Source organism: Bos taurus, chromosome 22 (assembly GCF_002263795.3).
Source record: "Bos taurus isolate L1 Dominette 01449 registration number 42190680 breed Hereford chromosome 22, ARS-UCD2.0, whole genome shotgun sequence".
In the NCBI taxonomy this organism is placed as follows: domain Eukaryota; kingdom Metazoa; phylum Chordata; class Mammalia; order Artiodactyla; family Bovidae; genus Bos; species Bos taurus.
The window spans coordinates 36,025,688-36,039,942 of NC_037349.1; positions in this window are offsets into that span (position 1 = coordinate 36,025,688).

Sequence of the window (14,255 nt, forward strand, 5' to 3'; positions counted from 1 at the left end):
TTTTGCATGTGACTGCTGCCTTTCCACCTAACTGCTAAGTGTGCTTTGTCATGTTGAGGAAATAATAACTTGGTCTGCACAGCAGGGCCCTCTAAATGCCACACCATACTGGTAAGCATTGACTTTCTAAGTATATTTATCTGTCAGGGAAGAAATTCCCTTTGATTGCCTAGGATCCTACAGGTGAAGGGAAAAGAGCTCAAAAAGGCTGCTAATTCCTACATGTGTCATAGTCAAGGCTGTGACACATTCATTCTTTCAACACATTGAGGACCACTGTGGGCCAGGTACAGCCTGCGACTAGAAACACCCGCTCCCGGTCTTGAACACGTGTAGCTTAGTGGGGGAAAGTGAATGGTCAAATACTTATAAACTCCATTTCAAGCAGAAGCACAGGGTATTGTGAGAGAAAGTAATTGGGGTTTTACGCAGACTGAGGAAGGTTATGTTTCCATAAGGAAGAGGGGTTAACTGGTCAAAGGGAGAGAACATGGTTCAAAATGGAAAAGAGAGCGCTTTGAAGGGCCGTGGGGCCGGGAGGGTGGTTATTTTGAATTTTAGACTTTGTTGTAATAAGTGACCACAGGAGAGTGTAATGGACCCCCTCACCCCACCCACCCAACCCGGCTCCGCAAGCTGTATGTGTGCTGGGGAGGGGCTGGTGACCAGCTCAGGTTTGAACTTAACAAAGATGGCCTTGGATCTGCACAGAGAGCAGATGAGAGGAGGGTGGAGGTGTATCTTCAGAGAGCATCGCTTATCGTAAAACAGCATCCTGGTCAAGACAGGAGTTCTCTTAGGCGCGTTTATCATCCTCTTGTGAGGAGGATTCGTTTCCTTTCCAACCTAATCCTGCTGCCCCACCCCACCCCCACCCCTACTGCCTTCACTAGACGTTTGTTAAGACATGCAGAACACTCTGTACCTGGTTTCTTTCTTTTTTTTAATAGATGATTTTGTATTTTATGTATGTATTTATTTTTGGATGTGCTGAGTCCTTGTTGCTGCGCAAGGGCTTTCTTTGGTTGCCATGAGTGGGGGCCGCTCTCTTGTGGAGCACCCGCTCTAGAGCGTGGGCTCCATGGTTGTGGCACACAGGCTTAGCTGCTCCATGGCACATGGAATCTCACCAGACCAGGGATCAAAACCAGATCCCTTCATTGGCAGGCGGATTGTTAACCACTGACCAACAGTAAAATCCTACATCCTGTTTCTTGCGTTAAAGTCAGTCATTCACTATTCTACCCGGTTTTCTTCAGGTTTCTTCCCACCTCACTACCTTTTTTTTTTTTTTTTCCAGCTTCTGGTTTAAAACCTTGTAATCCTGTTTTCTTTTTGAGATCATCTGTAATACATCTTTCTTAAACTATAGAAGCTCAGTTGAGTATTACCCCATCTTTGTTAAACATCCCCATATTTGTATTCAGAAAGGAACTGCTCCTAGAATATCGCACTTGGAAAAGTAGTGTGTTTGGGGGTTTATTTTTTTGGCTGTGTCACATGGCATATGGGACCTGAGAACCTGAACCCCATGCAGTGGAAGCACGGAGTCCTAACTGCTAAACTTCCAGGCAATTCCCAGCAGTGGAATTTTTTTTTAAATTTTACAAAACTAACTTATTCTTAAAATATTCATGTGTCGGAAGAGTATAAAATAAAATATGACATTGTTCCTTACTATCTGTCATTCCCAATCCCGAGAAATTATTATTAACAGCATAGTTTATGACATTTACAATCTTTTTCTACGTAAGTATGTGTGTATACATACATATATATACATATATATGTATATATATATATATATACACCACACACACACACTTGGGAGTTTGATTTTATACAACAAAAATGGGCCATTGGGACTTTCCAGGTGGTCCAATGGTTAAGAATCCATCTTACAATGCAGGGAACGTGGGTTCAGTCCCTGGTTGGGGAACTAAGATCTCACATGCCCCAGGGGGGTGGAAGGCACCTCAGCACAACTGATATATGTATCAGTTCAGTTCAGTCGCTCAGTCCTGTCCAACTCTGTGATCTCATGGACTGCAGCACACCAGGCTTCCCTGTCCATCACCAACTCCCGGAGCTTACTCAAACTCACGTCCATTGAGTCCGAGATGCCATCCAACCATCTCATCCTCTGTCATCCCCTTCTCTTCCCACCTTCAATCTTTCCCAGAATCAGGATCTTTCCTAGTGAGTCAGTTCTTCACATCAGATGGCCAAAGTATTGGAGTTTCAGCTTCAGCATCAGTCCTTCCAATGAATATTCAGGACTGATTTCCTTCAGGATGGACTGGTTGGACCTCCTTGCAGTCCAAGGGACTCTCAAGAGTCTTCTCCAACACCACAGTTCAAAAGCATCAATTCTTTGGCGCTCAGCTTTCTTTATAGTCCAACTCTCACATCCGTACATGACCACTGGAAAAACCATTGCTTTGACTAGACAGACCTTTGTTGGCAAAGTAATGTCTCTGCTTTTAAATATGCTATCTAGGTTGGTCATAGCTTTTCTTCCAAAGAGTAAGTGTCTTTTAATTTCATGGCTGCAGTCACCATCTGCAGTGATTTTGGCGCCAAAAAAATAAAAGTCTCTCACGTTTTCCATTGTTTCCTCATCTATTTGCAATGAAGTGATGGGACCAGATGCCATGATCTTAGTTTTCTGAATGTTGAGTTTTAAGCCACCTTTTTCACTCTCCTCTTTCACTTTCATCAAGAGGCTCTTTGGTTCTTCTTTGCTTTCTGCCATAAGAGTGTTGTCATCTGCCTATTCGAGGTTGTTGGTATTTCTCCCAGCAATCTTGATTCCAGTTTGTGCTTCATCCAGCCTGGCATTTCGCATGATGTACTCTGCGTATAAGTTAAATAAACAGGGTGACAATATACAGCCTTGACATATTCCTTTCCCGATTTGGAACCAGTCTGTCATTCCATGTCCAGTTCTAATTGTTGCTTCTTGACTATGTGTGTGTGTGTATATATATACACACACACACATATATATATGTACATATATATATATATACACATACACAGAATTAGAGTGTGTGTGTATATATATATGTATATATATATGTATATAAAATACACATATCTGTCCTTCATCCCGAGTTACTTCAATAGCTTTCTTCTTCTTTTTCTTGCCCACCTACAGACTGTCTCCACACAGCAAACCTTTCAAAATCCCAAGTGAAGGGCCAGAGTCCTTACAGCAGACTCTAAAGCGCTGTGTGACCCAGCCTTTCCTTCTCTCCTGATGCTACCTCTCCAGTTCTGCTCCATCCACACTCCAGGCATGCTCCTAGCCTCACTTACTACCTTTGCTCTAGCTAGACCTTCATCTGGAAAGCTCTTTCCCCAAGGATTCACAATGGACTCCCTCATTTCATTCATTCTGCTCAAATCTCCCCCTTCCAACGGGGCTTATCCTGGCCACTTCCGTTTACAACTTGATTCCCTTTCTTAGTTCTCTTTTCCCCTCCATGGCACTTAGCAGCTTCTAACATGTTGTACACTGTATGTACTTATTATCTTTATTGTGTATCACCTGTCTCCCTCCTTTAGAAACTAGGTTGACTTTATGTATGTGCAGTCCTGCACATCCGTGGATCCCATACTTGATTTAATGCTCTGCCATCACCATCTTAAAATTTAGTAATTCTTGAGCAAGGAGCAGCACATTTGCGGTTTGCACTGAGCCCTGCAAATGATGTAGCTTGCCTTGTACAGAATACAAGATTCACAAGATCTTGGTGCTGAACGCTGATGTATTTCAAGTTCCCGTGATAGGATCATATTTATAGTAGATGCACATAATATTTGCTCAGTAAGTAGAAGTATTATATTTCTTAGTTTTTTAGTTTTCTGAAGTTGAACATTTACTTAACTAGTTGAGTCACAAAAACACGCTGCTGCGAACAACCTAATACGAAAACTCAGTACTCTTGAGTAGTTTGAACACTTTTAAAGGGATACATTGTGAGTGCTAGTTCTTTTTATTTTTGGTAATACTAGTATTGTTGAGACTTTGCCTGCTTTCATTGGAAATAGCTGTCTTGAGAAAAGTGCTTGCAGACTGGAGACCTATATCTTATCAGGGAGAGTTACCAAACACAGTGTAGCCACTAAACCACCAGTTCAAGGAAATCACCCAGAAGCTTTCAAAATGCCTGGACCCACCCTCAGAGATCCTGGCATAATTAGTTTGGGGTGCGACCTGGCTTTTCTTAAGTTCCCAGAGGATTCCAATTGGCTGCAGTTGCATTCTTCATTTACTTTAACCTCATAGACTGTGTGGGATTTTCTTTCTGCTTTATCGTATCTACTATTGTCATTTTTAGTTTGCAATATAGCAACAGCTCAAAGGAAAGATGGTTAGAGAATATTTTCCCAAAGTAAACTAATGGCCTATACAGTCCATGTAATTCTCTAAGCCAGAATACTGGAGTGGGTAGCCTTTACTTCTCCAGGGGATCTGCCCAACCCAGGGATCAAACCCAGGTCTCCCACATTGCAGACAGATTCTTTACCAGTTGAACCACCAAGGAAGCCCAAAGTAAACTAAAATGCCTTTCAATTCCAAGAAGCTAGTAGTCAAATAAAAAGATAATAAGTGTATATATTTCCATTGTGAGTTCTGTTTAATATTCCTGCCACTGCTAAACTTATTCATTAGTAAGGATAATGGAGAGACGGCTACATCCTGAACAAGAGATCTGAACACTATCATTTAAACCAAAATTTAGCTGGTGTACTTCCACTTAAATTAGTTTGAGAAATACTTTAATGATCTTACAAAATGGAGCAATACAATGCAATGCTAAGTCGCTTCAGTCATGTCCAACTCTGTGCTACCCTCTGGACTGTAGCCCATCAGGCTTCTCTGTCCATGGGATTCTCCAGGCAAGAATACTGGAGTGGGTTGCCATTCCCTTCTCCAGGGGATCTTCCCAACCCAGGGGTCGAACCAGCTTCTCTTACACCTAACCCGTGCTGGCAGGTGGGTTGTTTACCTCTAGCGCCACCTGGGAAGCCCATGAAATGGGACATGTGGTATGTTAAATAAAACCTAATGAAATAACGAGAATACTGAATAATTAGCAATTAGCAATCATGATGATGAACCATTGTTTTCTAACAAGTTCTTCCAAAGTATTTATCATTCTTCTTCCCTCAACCCCCTACACAGCTATTGTACTTTTAGCAGATAACTTTGGGGCTGAAAAGTAATTATTCCGTGGCTGAATAAGGGGAATGTGACATTCCTATGACCAAAACAACATCCATACTTTAAAATCCAAGGGGTATAAAATTCTTGGGAAAACAGTGCTGGGAATAAGTGCCATTTACATAGATTAACATAAAAGACTCTAACATTTATCTAGGCCACTGGTGTGGGATCCACCATTGAGATGACCAGCCCTAACTCTGAACCAAAGGGAAATATATTTGAAATAGTCATAGTGTCTAGACGGAGGCAGGATACATCTTTCATTGACTGATGAATGTGGCAAGACCAGTGAAAATTTCATCTGTCTATCCAACACATCAACTTGGTAGCCCTCCCTGTAGTCACCCTTTATGTAAGGAATTTTATCAGGCAAATTCTCCATATATCCTTGGAATAATAACTTAGTTGACTTTAACTCCTCCGTTGTCTCCTGAAAATAGAGCTTTGTTCAAAGCAGTTTGTTAGCAAGTATGTAGTGACTACTGTTTTCCAGGCACAGTGCTCATTGTCAAAGGCAACAAAAACCCCAACCTTCCTGAAGTTTAGAGTCTGACAGGGTGGATGGACATTCAGTGATGAACTTAAATTGTGGTAAGAGCTATAGATGTGGCTGCAGTGCTCATAACTGTCTGTAAGAAGGCAACTTACTCTGGACAGTGCAAAGAAAGGCAAAGAGGAAGAAGGGCTTGCCAAAGAGAAAGGAGAGCTGGGCAGAGGCCTCATGGCAGAGGGAGTGCAGCTTGTTCCAGGAGTGAATCCAGAGACCCATGGGACTAGAAATCTAGGCCAACAAGAGAGGAAGAGGGAGGAGCAAGACTTGGAATGTGTCTGTAAGCCATAGGGAGAGAGCCTTACTGGGTGAGAAAAGAGAGCCCAAAGGAGCAATTAACAAGGGATCAAGTGATTCCCCCATCACTAAAATGTCACACACACACACAAAAGCTGTGAGAATGGAGGACATTTGACATCTCTATAATCCTGAAATCTGCTAGAGTAACCACAAATATTTGAAAGAAAAATCATGTATTAATCTCCTTTTTACAAAGAAGCAAATATTGTGTGTATTCTTGCTGTAAAAGCCAACCTTTAGGTTATAGAAAATGCACTGAGGTTGGGTGTACCTCTGCCCTTGGTCACTTTTTTTGTTTATTTTAAACCAAGTAGGTCTTACTGGAAATGTGTAATAGGAAACATTTCCTGCAGATAGATGGGAAAAATTATTGAGCAAGGTTACAAACCCTGTGAAATCACCCAGTCTGATTTATGATGTCTTTTCCCCTCGGCCTGTTTTGGTTTTATTTTAGAAATGTATTTCATGGGGGGTTATTTTTATTACTTGGATGTATTATGTTTGGATGGCTCTTGTTTTGGTCTTTCTTACTAAAAATTTGTTTTCTTTCTCTCTCTGACTTCAACTGATATGAACTGAATAAGAAATTCCAAAGGTGCGTGCCTGGAGAATGAAAATGTTTTAATTGTACCCCATATTAGTGAACTTTAATTTGGATTTGAGAAAGAGTTAGTGCCTCTGTGTGCCCCGCCCCCCCATGATGGCATGAACAGTGACATTCAAAGATTGGCAAGAGATCTGCTCCATTCATAGGATTTAGACCAAAAAGGATTCCCTATTCTCTTACTGTTTTTAATACTGTTAGAAAGAGCCAGGTGTGAGCATCACTGAGAGTATGACTCAGGCTTTGAAAATACCCCAAGGACAGGTGTGACAAAAACCTTAACTTTTTATTTGTTTTGTGACACAAATAATAGATACTACATTAGCTTTGTTTAAAAATAATCTAAATAGCGTAAAATAAAAGACCCTGTTGATGACACCCCCACCCCCAATTCCAGTCATACCCCACAGCTAGCCACTGTTATCACATCAGGTCTGTCCATTGAGACACATCACTGTACATACGTAAATGTGTGTGTGTGTGTGTGTATATACACACATATATACAGAATAGAGAATATAGAATAGAATAGGCAATAGAGATGGGGAGTTTTTGTGGAATTCTAAAATAAGTGCATGATAATATACATATTGCTTGGCAGTGTTATTTGTTTTTTCTCACATAATATATTTTGTAGATCTTACCAGTTTAGCTAGTGTTCTCACACTTTTTTTCTTGTTTTTAAACTGCTGAATAGTATTCTGTAGTCTACTAGTCTGCTCATGCTGCTGTAACGGAACACCATAGATTCAGTGATTTAGAGAACAGCAGTTTATTTTCTCATCTTTTTCTAGGCTAGAAGTCCAGAATTAAACTCCTTGGATTGGTTCCTGGTGACTACCCTTCCTGGCTTACAGATGGTTGTCTTCTCTTTCTGTTCTCATATAGTCTTTTCTCTGGGCATAAGCCCTGCTGCTGTCTCTCCCTCCTCTTGTAAGGACACTAATCCTTCCTGATTAGGGCCCACCCTTATAACCTCATTTAAGCGTAGTTATATCCTTAAAGACTATCTCCGCAGTCACACAGGGATTAGAGCTTCAACATAAGAATTTCAAGGAAATGTAATTCTGCCCATAGCATTTATATGGATGTATTATACTTTCTTTAATCTCTTTAACTGTATCTGCCATGTAGAAATTCCTTTACATTTTTTTGAAGTTTCACTACAGCACGATTTTGTCCTCTTAATCTAAGAGACTGAGATTTCCTTCGCCTCTGGGGGTATGGAAGTCGAGTGAGAGGGAATAGAGATAGGGAGGGATAGGAAGTAAGAGATTGATTTCTAAAAGGCTGATTCCCCAATTACTCATTATCACTTTGCCCAAGAAGTTTTCAGCTGCTTCTCTCCCTGCAAAGAAAGTGGGAGAATATGGCATTTGAGGATGCAAAGTTGGAGGAGGCTGGCAAGGCCAGAAATGTCCTCTGTGGGCTGCACACCTTCCGTAAAAATGAGCATTGCCAGTGGGAAACCTTGGAGGACCAGAAAAAGCTCCAGGCCACAGGCAGACACCCCCAGCTTAGTTCCCAGCCACTATTCAGACAGGTTGCCCAGGGGGATTTGCATCCAGTTACCAAAGGCTGCATTCACTATTCTGTGCATCTTTAGGAACCCTCTGCATGCATCCACACCCAAGTCCCTGATGCATGGGAAAGTCTGGAATTCCCTGTTCATTTAGATGAAAGAGTAATAACCCAGGGAAGATAAAAACTGTTTTTTTCTGGTAAATCTACCAAGGCCCTCTGGAGGTGAGCACTACTGGAGAGAAACACTTTGACCTCTTGCTTAAGACAACGATTCTCAGTTTTGCCCCCAGGGCACAGTTATCAGCATCTGGAGACACTTGCTGTGTCATAACTAGGGGAGGGGGAAGGGTGCTGGCTACTACATTTAGAGGGTAGAGGCCAGGGATGCTGCTGAACATTCTCCAAAGTACACGACAGGAACAACGAACTATCTAGCCTCCAGTGTCAGCAGTGCCAAGGTTGAGAAAAACTGGTTTAACCCAAATGATAGAAATTTGCTGGGGACTTGCAGCTGGGGACTTGTATCTTTTTTTATTGAAGTATAGTTGACTTAAAATGTTGTGTCAGTTTCAGGTATACAGCAAAGTGATTCTGTTTTATATATATAAATATATATGTATATTATTTTTTTATTACCTTATACTGCATAGGTTATTGCAAGATACTGACTATACTTCCCTGTGCTATGCAGTGGGTCCTTGCTGTTTATCTCTTTTATATATAGTATTATGTATCTGTTAATCCCAAACTCCTAATTTATCCCTTCTGCCCCTTTCTCCTTTGGAGACCTTAAGTTTGTTTTCTGTCTGTGAGTCTGTTTCTATTTTGTAAATAAATTCATTTGCACTAACTTTTAGATTCCACGTATAAGTGATATCATATAATATTTGTCTTTGACTTACGTCACTTAGTATGATAATCTCTGGCTCCATCCATGTTGCTGCAAATGACATTATTTCATTGCTTTTTAATGGCTGAGTAATATTCCATTGTGTGTATATATGAAAGTGAAGTCGCTCAGTCATGTCCGACTCTTTGTGACCCCATGGACTGTAGCCTATCAGGCTCCTCCATCCATGGGATTTTCCTGGCAAGAGTGCTGGAGTGGATTGCCATTTCCTTCTCCAGGGGATCTTCCCGACCCAGGAATCGAACCCGGGTCTCTCACATTGCAGGCAGACGCTTTTACCATCTGAGCCACCAGTGTATATATATATATATATATGTATATGTATATATACCATATCATCTTTATTCATTCATCTGTTGATGGACACTTAGGTTGCTTCCATTTCTTGGCTTTTTTGAATAGTGTTGCTGTGAACATTGGGATACATGTATCTTTTTGAATTACAGTTTGCATTTTCTCTGGATATATGCCCAAGAGGGAGACGACAGGATCATACAGTAATTCCATTTTTAGGTTTTAAGGCACCTCCATGATATTTTTCATAATGCTTGCACTAATATACATTCCCAACAGTGTAGGAGGGTTCCCTTTTCTCCACACTCTCTCCAGATTGATTATTTGTAGAATTTTTTATGATGGCCAGTCTGATCCAGTGTGAGATGATACCTCATTGTGCTTTTGATTTATATTTCTCTAGTGTTGAGTACTTTTTTATGTGCCTGTTGGCCATCTCTCTGTCTTCTTTGGAGAAATATGTTGGGGTCTTCTGCCACTTTTTGAATAGGTTGTTGGGGTTTTTTTTTATATTGAGCTGAATGAGCTGTTATGTATTTTGGAAATTAAATCTTTGTCAGTTATATTGTTTGAAAATATTTTCTCCAGTTTGTCTTTTTGTTTTGTTTATGGTATCCTCTACTGTGCAAAGTCTTATGTGTGATTGGGTCTCATTTGTTTAGTTTTGCTTTTATTTCTATTGTTTTGGGAGACTGACCTAAGAGGATGTATTTATATTTAAAGAATGTATTGCTTATGTTCTCTTGTAGGATTTTTATGGTATCATGTCTTGTATTTAAGTCTTTAAGCCATTTTGAGTTTATGTTTGTATATGTCAGCAATTTATATGTGGAGTGTTTTAACGTTAGCAATTTATATGTGGCTGACCAGATTTCCCAAAACCACTTGCTGAAGAGATTCACTTTCCTCCATTGTGTATTCTTGCCTCCTTTGTTGAAGATTAATCGACCATCTGTGTGGGGTGTTACTTCTGTCCTCTCTTTTCTGTTCCTCTGATCTATGTCTGCTTTTGCAGCAATACCACACTCTTGTGGTTACTGTAGTTTGTAGTATTGCCTGAAATCAGAAAAGGTTATGCCTTCAGCTTTGTTCTTTTTCCTCAGGATTGCTTTGGCAATTCTGGGTCTTTTGTGGTTCAATATATATTTTAGGATTATTTGTTCCAGTTCTATGAACAATGTCATGAGTAATTTGATAGAGATCTCATTAAATCTGTAGACTGCTTTGAGTTTTATTGCCATTTTAGCTCTATTAATTATTCCAATCCAAGAGCATGGGATATCTTTCCATTTCTTTGAATCATCTTCAGTTTCCTTCATCAGTGTTTTATAGCTCTTAGCATATAAGTCACCTCCTCCTTGGTCAGGTTACTTCCAAGGTTTGGGGTTTTTTTTAATTTATTTTAATGCAATTTTAAATGGGATTTTAAAAAACTGTCAGTGTAAAGAAATACATCAGATTTCTGCATATTAATCTTGTATCCTGCTACCATGCTGAATTCATTCATCAGTTCTAATAGTTTTTGTGTGAAGTCTGTAGGGTTTTCTATAGAGTATCATTTCATTTGCTTACGATGTCAATTTAACCACTTCCAGGGATTCCCTGGTGGCTCAGACTGTAAAGACCCAGGTTTGATCCCTGGGTTGGGAAAGTCCCAAGGAGAAGGGAAGATCCCCTAGAGGAGGGCATGGCAGTCTAGTTTTCTTTCCTGGAGAATTCCATGGGCAGAGGAGCCTGGCAGGTTATAGTCCATGGGGTTGCAAAAAAGTCAGACACAACTGAGCAACTTCACTTTTACTTTTCCAATTTGGATACCTTTTATTTCTTTTTCTTTTGTGATTGGACTTCCAATACAATGTTGCATAGAAATGGTTGGAGTGAGCATCCTTGTCCTGTTAGCAAGAAGGCTTTCAGCTTTTTGTCATAACTGGCTTTTATTTTGTTGAGATATGTTTCCTCTGTATTCACTTTGGTGAGAGTTTTATGGATGTTGAATTTTATCCAATGCTTTTCCTGTACCTATTGAGGTGTTCATGTGGTTTTTGTCTTTTCTTGATGTGTTATATCACACTGATTGATGTGTATATGCCAAACTATCTTTGTGACCTAGAACAACTCCAACTTGATCATAATATGATCCTTTTTATGTGTTTGCTAATTTTGTTGAAGGTTTTTGCATCTATATTCATAAAGACATTGACCTATATCTTTCTTTTTTGATATCGTCTTTGTCTGATTTTGGTATCAAGGTGATGGTGGCTTCATAGAATGACTGAGAGTATTCCCTCTTCTTTGATCTTTTGGAAGAGTTCAAAAAGGATAGTTATAAATTCTTCTTTGTAGTTTTGGTAGAACTTAGGGAAATAGTTTTAAAGAATATTGACATCTTAATTTTGCAGAAGATACAATTTTTAGACGAGCCTCCAAAATTGGTAATTTGAATGTTTCCTTGAAATGGTAGACATCTCAGTGAACAGTTTCCTTTTATTTATTTATTTTCAGATAGCTACTGAAGCAGTCTGTTAAATTTCTTAGTTGTAACATACAGGTTTCTTAGGAGGGCTGACATCTACAGCCCTCCTAAGTTTGGTTACATATTCAGTTGCATTATTTCTCACTATCAAGTGGCCTTGATCTGAATTTCAACCACCAACTGAGGCTTCACCTTGAATTAAATAGTAATGCATGCATCAGAAGGTGTTATGGGAATTAATTAGTTAACTTTTGTAAGGTTCTTTAAAGATAAAAAATCCTGCTTTTGAGTTCTCCGTTTTATAAATAGGCAGGTTAGGCATTTTTTAGCCATTAGGAGTAGCTTTGATTCTGTCTGGTTCTTCCTTGCCCAAGCAGTTAGTTTGCTGTGAGGAAGGATATTGGAATAAGCAGTAGTGACCCACGGTGGAAAAACGCTAACCTCGTTTGTGATGGCTATTTTCAGATTCTCTTTTAGTGGCAAGATGAGGAGAAAAAACATCCCCAAGGGAAATTAACATCCCTTAGTAGTGATGGGAGACTTCAAGGCAGTACTTCTGAAACACCGATAAGTAAATTCGAGAAATGGTGTGTGTTCTCTTATGTACTTTATCCATTCCCCCTGTGTCCCCTACTCCCTGTCCCTTATAAAATGGAAAATATGACTGAGTCTGCTAAAATCTTTCAAGTAAACCACAGCCTATATTAGGGAATCTTTATTTCCTATGCAGACTCTTATCTTTTAACCCCTCTGGTGTTTGTCTCTTTCTTCCCTTATAATGATCAGCTTTGTCATTTTCGTCATTAACTTTTATTTGTACAACCTTTCATAGTTTGGAAAAAAAGTTGTAGTCAGAATGTGCCAAGCTCTGTCCTTGCCTGCTGCACACCCCATCTAATCGTCACAACACCTACTGAGGTGGGTACCACTGTCCCCAGTTCACAGATGCCATAACTGAGGCTCACAGAGGTGCTCTCATGACCCTGGACACATCTGGGAAGCGGTGATGCTGAGACTGATTGTTTCAGTGTTGTATTCTTTCCAGCACCTCATGCAAAAGAATTTTCATTGCACCTTTTCTTTTCCACTCTGGCTTTTGACTCCCTGTGAGTCTAGTAGGAAAGGTGGTATTTTCTCTGTTCTTCAGATTAAAGAGACAGGAAATAAAGGATTTGCCTACAAATGCCAACAAATGTTGTTGAGTTCATTTGCTCACCTCACAGGTACTCTGCAGCCCCTGCAGTTCAGACTGTGTATTGACTCCTGGTGACCCAAGCCCATAAAGGCTAATAGACAAGTCTTAAGAGACAAGTTCAATGCCCGTTTCCTGCTTTCCCTCTCTTCCCTTTCTGCAGCACTGCGCACACAGCTGACCGCCCTCTCCTTGGCTCTCCACCTGGGCTGTTCCCTTCCTTTCCTCTGACCTATACTGTCCACCCATCTTCATTGTCTCCTTGCCCCTGTGTCCTTTTAGATGCTAATAGCTTCCCATGGGACCATCCTGGGTATTCTTCTCTACTTTGGTGTTTCCACCTATGTTCATAATCAGTGTGTCCTAAAATTTGCTGCCATTTTAGAATCACCTAAGGATGCATTTAAACATCCCAGTGCCCAGACTGCACCGTAGATCAATTAAAACAGAGTTTCTAATCACTGGTGTTTTTAAAAATCTCTCTAGATGATTCCCAAGCGCAGCCAAGTACAAGAAGCAGAAGTGCGAATCATTTCCCAAAAGTGATTCTCAGGTATCTACTTCTAGCCTCAACCTCTCCTCTCAATATGAGACCTAGGTCTCCATCTGCTCTCCATGTCCCACTGACACCTCAAACTCAGCACATCCAAAACCTAGGGTTACCAAACTTAGCAAGAAAAGTACAGAAGGCTTCATTACATGTATATTTCAGATAAACAATGAATAACTTTTTAGGTTAAGTATGTTCTAAGTTTTGCATGGGATATGCTTATCCTAAAAACGTATCCATTGTTTTTCTTGTATTCATATGTAACTGGGCCTCCTGTATTTTATCTGGCAATCCACCCTAGAGAAAAACTATCTCTGCTGTTGAATTCCCTTAGCTTGGGAGAGAGCTTGCCTGTGTTCCCTGTTGACCTAAAGTCAACGTCAGAGCTTTCTTTCTTTGACCCAGTTCTTCCAACTTCACGTCCTAGCTCCAGCTCTTCTGAGCAGTCCTGAAATGCTCCCCAAGTGTCTTCTCACTTCTTTGCCAGTGTGTCTCCCTCAGCCTGTCTCCAGTTGCCTCAAGACTTCTTCTTATCCTTTCAGGAGTATGTCAGTTTTGTAGCTGGACCCCTTTGCATCTATACTCTTCCCTCAAGTAATGTGATTCCCTTGATTTGCCAAAA